This window comes from Copadichromis virginalis, linkage group LG3 (genome assembly GCF_057382275.1).
Source record: "Copadichromis virginalis isolate Kocher_CV1m ecotype Utaka linkage group LG3, C_Virginalis_male_GT1.1, whole genome shotgun sequence".
Lineage (NCBI taxonomy): Eukaryota > Metazoa > Chordata > Actinopteri > Cichliformes > Cichlidae > Copadichromis > Copadichromis virginalis.
In genome coordinates, this window is record NC_140620.1 from 47,519,520 (window position 1) to 47,530,001 (window position 10,482).

Sequence of the window (10,482 nt, forward strand, 5' to 3'; positions counted from 1 at the left end):
CATGCTTGTTAGCATTTTACCTTTTGCTGAATATTAATTCTAAAATTACACAATTTAAGGTAGTCCAAATTAAATCATTTTGCACTTTGCCCTCAACTCTAATGCTGACCGAAACCTCGCATAAATGTAATGGCATGCAAAAAAGATCCAGTGTGGGAAAGAACATTAGAAATGACTTTCATACTTATGGACCATAAACATGAGAGCAAACTCAGATCAATGAGATTCCATTACCATCCTATCTCATTTCCCAGAGCTGAATTGGAAATAGGTTAGAGATGGATTGTGTCATTACCAATTCCAGCGGATCCACGGGAGCCATGCATGAGAGTGAGTGAGAGTGTGTGTCCGTCCTATCTGCGCCCGCTGCCAATGAATAGGTTTTTAGCGACAACCAGAAAGGTGAGCGGGAGTTCATGCACTATCACCACCATCATAGCTGCTATTACTATTGCCGAACTACAGGAGGTTTCCAAACCCCCAAAAAACTTCTGACCACTTTTTGTTTGACAGCATCCAAATAGCTTTTCAAACATTATAGTACTTTCATTTTGAAATTAATCTTTCTATTCTAATATGGTATTTTCTGGGTAATGACAGAATATAAGTATCTTGTTATTAATCCCTGGCACCACCAACTGTGTTTTATTAAGCTATACTAAAGCTATGCTAGGCTAGATCTATTGCATTGATCACTTGCAGAGTCCTCCAGTTGCCTGTAGTTTGTGTAACATACCGAGCTGTCTGCAAAAACTGGTTGTTACGCCTTTTGAAACATGTTGGCTGAGCTTTAGCTTTTCCTTTCAAGGTGAATGGTTTCCCTTTCTCGTTTTGAACTTTTAAGTTTTACTACCACTTGGCTAGTAGTTGGTGAGAGTTTGCATTGTATGCAAAGCACGGGCACCTGCAACATTTTGCCAATGAGCAAATCAGTCACAAGGAAGAATTTGGACCAGCAACCAACTTTACATAACGACTGCCAGGAACCAGCCAGTCAGGGAATACACATCTTTCCCCAGGGGTTTCTTCAGGAGTTACTGTGTGACTGGGCCCTTAAAGACTCTTCATAACCTCCGTTCTGAGAAGGCTAAGGGTAGCCTAACCCTAACCCTTTCTTTGCACATTTCTGGCCCTTAGTAACAACTTATCACCATGGGGCCCATTTTTCGGCCCATTTCCAAACCATATGGGCCCCACATATAAATGTTGGCTGGGTTATTGTAGGTAACCATGTCCATCCTCTTTGGACCACAGTGAACTATCTTCTGATGGCTACTTAGAGCAGAACTATAACAATGAGTACTCTGTACTCAAATTGATTTTACAGTCACCAGATCTCAATCTACCTTTGGGATTTGGTTGAACAGGATCTGCAACTGACAAATCTGCAGCAACTGTGTGACGCTAGCATGTGCTAGCATGTCACAATGGACCAAAATCTCTGATGAATCTTTCCAGCACTTTGTTGAATCGATGCCTTGAAGAATTAAAGGCGTTCTGAAGGCAAAATGGGGCCAACGCTGTATTAGCAAGGTAAAATTATTGAAGTAGTAAGTGTATAACTTACTTAGCACTAATTAGCACGTTTTTGTGTCCATACAGTCTATGGCTGCACCTTGCTAGCCAACCTACTTTGGGTTTGCTGAGAGCTTAGCAGTCTCTCATCCAAATATTATAAATTCATAAAAATAAAATAAAAGCAACAGCCATAACGTTATACTCAGCAAATAATGCCATAGTGCAAACTATGGCATAAACCAACAGGGAGGCACGGCGACATCTACATACAGTTTGTGATTGTTGTAAGCTATTTTAGCGCATCATCCCTGCAGTACAGTGCTGCAGAAGCAGAATTTTGAAGCGAGAGGTGACAACACTCACCAGCAAAGTCATCCCAGACGTCAGCGCCAGGTTGTGTCTGTCATTTTTTTTTACCTTTTTCATTTCACAAGGTTTATGCCAGCAGAATAAAGCAAAGGCAGTTTTAGCACAGGAGACAAAAAAAAAGGCCATTTTAATAGAACCTTTATCACACAAACTGAGAGGAAGCTTATGAGAGATTTGTCATGTTCAGCGAAGCCAGCCACTGTTGAAAAGCCCGAACAATAAAACATTGATTTCATTTGGTGATACCGAGCGGTATCAAAGGGCTTACAAAGAAATAAGATGATGCGTGTGGGATGATGTGCATCTGACCCAGCCTGTCATGCTGAGCCCCACTCCAGTTTTGTTAAATAGCAGCATGCTGTGAACTCTTCCCATTTGTTGAGTGTATAATATGTACAGCAGTAGACATCCTGCACTATTTAAATGGGAAGACACTGGACGAGGACAAAAACAAAGTTGGTGCTTTTTAAAATCAGAGACAATTGACATGACGTTTACTTGGAACAAACTGTGTCCAAGTATATAGTACTGACTACAGTTAGGAAGCAGCATCACAGACAAATTAGGTGTCAAACTTTAGACACCAAATACTCACCGAAGCCCGCTGCTTATTGGGGATATACCCTATTGTACTACAATGAAAGACTGTTGTGATCCATCATCTTTATTTTGTTATCATTTTTATGTACACAAAACCAAAAACAAGTACAAAATACAGAAAAAGCCAGTAATACAAAGGCATTAGAGATATGCTCACATACACAGGCGTTTGCGAGACATCATGATGTATCTCATAGATAGGGTTGCCAACCGTCCCTTAAAAAACGGAATCGTCCCGTATTTAGAAACAAAAGTACACGTCCCGTATTGAGCTAATAAGGGACGCACTTTGTCCCGTAATACAGTGAGAATCAAAAGTAGTCTATAAATGTTAATGGAATTAACACTTTGTTTGAAAACATAATTCCCAGCCCCTCTCCTGCTTTGTGACCAATGAGCTGACAGCACACTTATGACAATTCGAGTATGACAAGTCAGATTACCGCTCATCTCATTGGTTGAGGAAAGGTCGCTTACGGAGAAAATACCGGAAGACAACCGATGACCACAACAACAAGCATGGCCAACAGGGAAACAAACGCCGACACTGCGGTGCAAGTCTCGGACGGCACACTGTGCGTCCATAAAATGAAGGTTATAACAGAAAATCTGTCGCTCGCTCTCTCTGTCTTTCACTCACACAGACACACCACCACATCAACTTTGCTAAATTGCTAATGAAAAACATTGATCAGACAGCTGTGATTGAGCAGCAATGTAAATCCAACTATTTTCACGGTTGTTGTGGTCGTGATAATTTTGTGATGCCACATGGAAAAGGCTCGGATGAGCTTTCCAAAGTTCTACAAGTTGTGCCTCCATCGCTTGTGTCCAGATCACACGCTGCACAGCTGTGCTGCAACGTCTTTTTCACCGACGTTTACGTGTTTGCGCGTGAGCAGCTGCGGTGACACCCTCACGAGCGATTGATGATCGGGAGCTGGTCGTGAGGTGTTAATCGCTTCTCGTTACCTCACGTATACTACACGACGCACGATGAAGGCCAAAATCAGGCTGATCACCAAATCGGTCGCACGACTCAAAAATCGGCTCAAAATGGGCCAAAAATCGCACAGTGTGAGCCCAGCATTAGAGCAGCAATGTTTGTTCGCTCAGAGAAAGAAAAAAAAAAGGCTGCAAAAGTACAGGGAGGAATGGGAAAAGGAAAACACCTGGCTGGAAAAGTGCACTATAAAGCGCACTGCACTGTGTGCTGGCGCACTTTTTCCATAGGTGTGGTGAACACAAATGTGCTACCACATTTTGGGAAATTTTATTATTTTTAAGAAAAACATATGTCAGCAATTAAGACAATTATTATTTTACATTCATTACGTGTAGTCCATAACAATTGAGGAGAGTAAAAGTGAGAAATAATAAGCGGAACTGTTGACACTGTAGTCGTTCGCCCGCGGTTGCCTAGAGCGGACCAACTTCCTGTCCTCTCAGATGCAATTCGGGAAAAGACACGAGTGCTCCTGTGATTCTTTCTCTGAGACTCTACCTTTATTTTTACAGGTCAGTATCGTCTTAAAAATACAGTGTATGAGGGTTTTATGCCTTGTTCTACTTCGGTGTTTACTGAGAGTTATGTTGACACCGCCGATGTAACCTTAAGTGGGGTTTAGTTGAAAATTACTGAAGCGCGGCACCGCAGCGGTGGTAAAGCCGAGCCGCGCAGCCCCAAGTCTCGCGAGAGTTACCGCGAGTTATCGCGAGAGTTACCGCGAGAGTTCGCCAGCCCGCGGGATGTATTTAAACTTGGTAAACTCCATTTAACGAGCAAATATGTGTGTGTGGTGCTCCAATTTAACTGTAAAGGCCCTGACATCAGATTATTCGAGATTAAAATATCTTATATATACTTTATGGTTCAAGTGATGTGGAAATGTTAAGAATAAGCTAAGAATGAATGTACATTTATGTTGTTACATTGCAAAGTAATACATCCAGGTGTGTTTTGTCTAATCTAGTAAGATTTATGCACTTATATCAGATTTGTGGATAAGCTATTTTGAGTTTGCCCTATATGTGAGAAAGAGCAATAAGACGTTTAAGGCATTATATGCTATCTGCACTGCTGATGTAAATGAGTGAAGGAATAGTGAGGTTAACAGTGTAAACTGGAGAAATGTAATGACCATAGATGCATATATTTGCCAAATGCCTTTTATTTACCTTTTACAGTTATTGAGCATATCTGACAAGTGAAAGCACTGGATGTAAATTATATTTGTTGATCTGAAATAAGAGATGCAATTCGGGAAAAGACACGAGTGCTCCTGTGATTCTTTCTCTGAGACTCTACCTTTATTTTTACAGATTTGTATTCTTTTTGTTATTGTGGTCTTCACATCTGGGACCCGTAACAAACTGTGGGGGCTCGTCCGGGATCTCTCCTCTACAGTCGTCGAGGGCAGATCCAGTGATACCAGAACCACGACACAATCGTGACAAGGCCGTTACTCCAGCCAAGCCAGCGAGTAGGTGTCCAGGTAGTGAGGTGAAAAGGGGACCTTTGCCTCAACGTGGAACCGTACTTCAGTGAGGGGAGTGTGACGCATCCTAGTCACTATCGAGCTGAAGGATAATCAGAAATACATACAACATGTCGACCGAGAGAAAGGAACTCGCCTGGAATATCAGGAGACGCTTGTTTTCACTCCAAGGTCAAGACCTCTTCGAACTCGCTAAGAGCCTCGCATCAGAAAACAAAGACACTACACAGCTCAGTCAGGATGATAAAGAAGGTTGTATGGACTATATCACCTCCTACATACAGTCAAACACACTACTGCAACTTGAAGATGAGGGCATGAGTCATTTGTTGACGCTGAATGATTTGATTAATCTAGTCATCCAGGGAAGTAATCCTGCCGTGCAAACAGCTGGTGAGAATGAAGTACATGCCATGCCCAGTCCACAACCATCCAATACCGTGCTAGACCCACAACCGCCGGAAGATCCACCAGATATATCACCAAACCCCTATGCAAACGCAGAAACACAACAGTTAGAGGAGTTGAGGAAAGCGTATGAGACACTGGGTGAGAGGCTAAGACTATGTGGAACTGTAAGGGCCCAGTCACCTGCTGTAGCACGCCAGCAGAGCAATTTGCAACCACAACCAATCATACAGATTAGCCCTAAGCAGCCAGTCACTGTAAGAGACTTTTCGTACTTACCACGCAGAGAATTCAAAGTTTTTGGGGGACAGATTGGAGACAACAGTTCCGAAATCAGCTACAACAGTCTCACCAAGCAGATTAATGAAGGAGTTAAAGAAGGATTTGTGGAGGCTGAAATTGTTCGAGGTGTGTTGAGAATTGTGAAGCCTGGCACTTTCCGGGACATGTTAATGCTCAAAGATGACCTGTCTCTCCATGAACTTCAGGGCTTTCTGAGGTCTCATCTCGGAGAAAAAGCGACAACTGAAATGCTCCAGGAGTTAATGTGTGCTAGACAAAGTGAACAAGAGACGCCCCAGCAGTTTCTGTATCGCATGATTGGACTTAAACAGAAGCTTATTTTTCAGTCGAAGCAGGCCAACACTGAGATCTCCTATGACCCAAGAACTGTCCAGGAAGTTTTCCTCCACACAATCTATCAAGGCCTGGGGGCTAAGTACGCAGACTTGCGACAAAGACTAAGACCTCTCACCTCAAACAACAATGTCACTGACGAAGAGATTCTTAGTGAGGTCACAAAGATTATCAGTGATGAAAATGAACACCAGCGAAGGTGAGGCCAAGTCGCCCGCCAAAAGAGTGCACAAGCCCAAAGTGCTGGGATCGAAGCAAACGACAAGATAGCCAAAGAACAATCCTCACCAACAATCAAACAACTTGCCGCCCAAGTAGAGACTCTAACTAACATGGTCGCCAGCCTAATTAAACAACAGGAGGCAAAGCCTTGCCAGCTGTCCCCACAACCACCTCCCAACCCGCTTTTCCAAACCCCAGCCAACCCCAACAGACCTCCTCAAAAGAAAGCGTTCCTTTGTCCAAAGTGTACTGAACAGAACTTGCAGGACTGTAGTCATTGCTTTGTATGCTGCGAGTCAGGACACAGAGCGGTGGGATGTTTAAAGCGGACCAAAACTCAGGGAAACTGGAATCGGTCTCTGTCGAGGGACAGCCAGAGGCCGGCGCAGAGTCACAGTCCCAGCCAGTAAGGTCCTCCTCTGCACAGCTTACTACTGAGTGTGCAAGATGTCGCAGTAAGCTAAAAAGAAAGCAGCCAAAGCGAGACCAGAGAAAGCAACAGGTAACCTCTTGCCAAAGTTTAACACCAAACAGCTGTAAAGTCCCCCTAGTTGGAAAGAAAAGCCTCCTCAAGTGTTTGATTGGTGGCTATCCAGTGACAGTGTTATTTGATTCTGGCTCACAAGTGAGTTTAGTGGACAGACAGTGGGTTCAGCGGTTTATTCCTAACTATCAGGTGCGACCCCTCCAAGAGCTGTTAAATGATGGACTTGAAGTTTATGCGGTTAACGGACAAGCAGTTCCTTATGATGGGTGGGTTGAACTTACAGTCACTCTCGCTGGTCACGAAGATCCCAATCTTACTGTGCAAGCCCCTTTCCTTGTCAGTAAGCTGTCACTCCCTCAGCCCCTCCTGGGAGCGAACGTGCTTGGCGCCATTATCCAAACACAAGAGTCAGACCGAGAGGCCAGTGCTCTATTGTATAGTCTCCTACGCAAAGCTTTTGGTACAGACGAAGAGCAAGTGATGGCTATGGTAAACTTCATACAAGTACCACAAAGAGCAGAATGTGACCCAGCCACAGTGAGAATTGGGAAGAGCAATGTGACCATTCCTGCTGGAAAAGCAGTCCAAGTGTGGTGCAGAGTACCCCAAAGTTTTGACATTTGTGACCCCCTGGTGCTGTACGAACCCGACGAGAACACTGCCTTGAGACACCTGAGTGTTGGGGAAGGGCTCCTTGAGATCAACAACCCTCAAAGGCCATTTGTTAAGGTCCCCATCTCTAACCACTCCAAACACGAAATAATTCTACCGAAGAGAACAGCCCTGGGTACTATTCAACATGTCGCTAAAGTTATTGAGGCAGACCGACCCACAAACACATCAGAGCTGACTCAACCCACACAGAGCCCCATCACCATAGCTGAGGTAAGCGCAGCCACCCCTGTTTCTGAACTGTCCACTGAGTCATGGCTACCCCCAGTTGATCTTAGCCACCTGAGTCCGGACCAACAGAAGTCAGTTGAAAAGGTGTTAAGGGAAGAGTGTGAGGCGTTCTCTCGTAGCAGCACAGACATAGGCTGTATCCCTTCACTACAAATGGAAATCAGGCTCAAAGATGATACACCAGTCCAGAGGGCCTATGCTTCTATCCCTAAACCCCTCTACAGGGAAGTAAAGGAGTATATTCAAGAGCTGATTGTCAAGGGATGGGTAGTGAAGTCACAGTCGCCGTATGCTGCTCCAGTCATTTGCGTAAGGAAGAAGGATGGGTCTTTACGTTTGTGCATCGATTATCGTCTCTTAAACAACAAGACTGTGCCAGACAGACACCCACTCCCCCGGATCCAGGATCTCACAGACTCGCTAGGTGGTTACAGCTGGTTCTCGATCCTGGATCAGGGTAAAGCTTATCATCAAGGTTTCATCGCAGAAGGCTCAAGGTACCTGACGGCATTCACTACCCCGTGGGGCCTCTATGAATGGGTGAGGATACCCTTTGGACTGTCTAATGCCCCAGCAGCCTTCCAACGGAGCATGGAAGAAATGCTTGACACCCTCAGAGACGAGTGCTGTATCCCTTACCTTGACGACGTGCTTTGTTTTTCCAAGTCGTTTGACGAACATGTCCAAGTGCTACAGAAAGTCCTCCAAGCCCTACAACGGCATGGTGTAAAGCTAAAACCCGAGAAGTGTGAGCTGTTCCGTAAAGAGGTTCGCTATGTCGGCCGATTGGTATCTGCAGATGGAGTAAAGGTGGACCCCAAAGATACCGAGGCAGTACAGGCACTCAAACACAAAAGGCCACAGACCGTCGGAGAAGTCAGGCAGCTTTTGGGATTCCTAAGCTACTATCGGACGTATGTGCAGGACTTCTCCCGCATAGCCAAACCGTTGTATGACTTGCTCCAAGTCCCGTCCAACACACTGCCACCAAAGCCAACTAGAGGCAGAGCAAAACACACTCAGCAGCCTTCTCGAGCCCTGATACAGTGGAACAAAGAACACCAAGAGATCCTTGAGCGCTTGATCGGCATGCTCACTCAGCCACCAGTGTTAGCGTACCCTGATTTCACCCGCCCTTTTATATTGCACACGGACGCATCCCAGAGGGGCCTTGGTGCCGTCCTATATCAGAACCAACAAGGCAAGATGAGAGTGATTGGGTATGGGTCTCGCACGCTCACACCTGCTGAACAAAACTACCACTTGCACAGCGGAAAACTAGAGTTTCTCGCCCTCAAGTGGGCAGCTTGTGACAAGTTTAAGGATTACCTCTACTATGCTCCACATTTCACCATTTTTACAGATAACAATCCCTTGACATATGTCCTCAGCACAGCAAAGCTCAATGCAGTTGGACACCGTTGGGTCGGACAATTGGCAGATTTCCACTTCGACATCAAATATCGGCCGGGAAAAGTAAACATTGATGCAGATGTGCTGTCACGTTGCCCACTTGACATTGAGAGGTTCATGGGAGAGTGCTCAGAGGAACTGTCGGAGGAAGCCGTATGTGCAGTTTGGGAAGGGAGCAGAAGAGCGAAGCAAGGAGACGTAGCATGGATTGCAGCCCTTAACCTCACCGCACCAAACCTACCCATCAAAGAACCCCTACAGTCAATCAGTCATGACCAACTTGTACAATCGCAGAGAGCAGATCCAGCAATCGGAAAAGTCATTGACATGGTAGAGAAGGACATAAGACCAACAGAAGATGACAAGGCTGACACTAACACAAAGAGACTGTTGAGAGAGTGGAGTCGGCTGCACATGGAGAATGACCTTCTCTATAGAAAGACTACAGGACGCAAGCAGCTGGTCCTACCTACTCTCTACAGACAGGTAGCTCTCACACACCTCCACAACAACATGGGCCATGTCGGCGTGGAGAAAGTCTTGAACCTGGCTCGAGAGCGGTTCTATTGGCCTTTCATGAAGAGAGAAATTGAAGAGTACGTCACAAGGAAGTGTCAGTGCATCAAGCAGAAGAAGCCAACGACACACGAGAGAGCACCCATGGGTAGCATAACATCCAGCTCCCCTCTTGAGCTTGTTTGCATTGACTTCCTGCACTTAGAGTCTTGTAAAGGTGGGTTTGAATATATACTGGTTGTTGTAGACCATTTTACCTGGTTCGCACAAGCGTATCCCACCAAGAATAAGGCCGCAAAGACCGCGGCAGACCGCCTCTTCAATGACTACATTCCCAAATTCGGCTACCCCTCCAAGCTCCACCACGACCAGGGTCGCGAGTTCGAGAATCAGTTATTCAAGTCCCTAAGAGAACTCGCAGGCGTTGGTCACTCAAGGACATCCCCCTACCATCCCCAATGCAACCCTACTGAAAGACTGAATTGCACCCTGTTACAGATGCTGCGTACACTGGGAGAAAAGGAGAAACAAAATTGGAAGGAACATCTACCCCATGTTATCCATGCTTACAACTGTACCAAGCATGAATCGACTGGCTTCTCTCCGTACTACCTCTTGTATGGTCGACACCCTCGTCTTCCAGTAGACCTTCTCTTTGGTCTCATGGCAGAAAACAACACTGAGACACCACATGGGTATGCAGAAAGATGGAAAGGGAAGATGACAGAAGCATACCGCATTGCAAATGCAAACAGTCAACAGTCAAGTTCCAAAGGCAAAGCAAACTATGACAAAAGATGCAAAGGAGTAATGCTGCAGGCAGGAGACCGAGTACTGGTACGAAACCTGAGTGAAAGGGGGGGCCCTGGCAAACTGAGACCCTACTGGGAGCAAACGGTCTACATTGTGAGG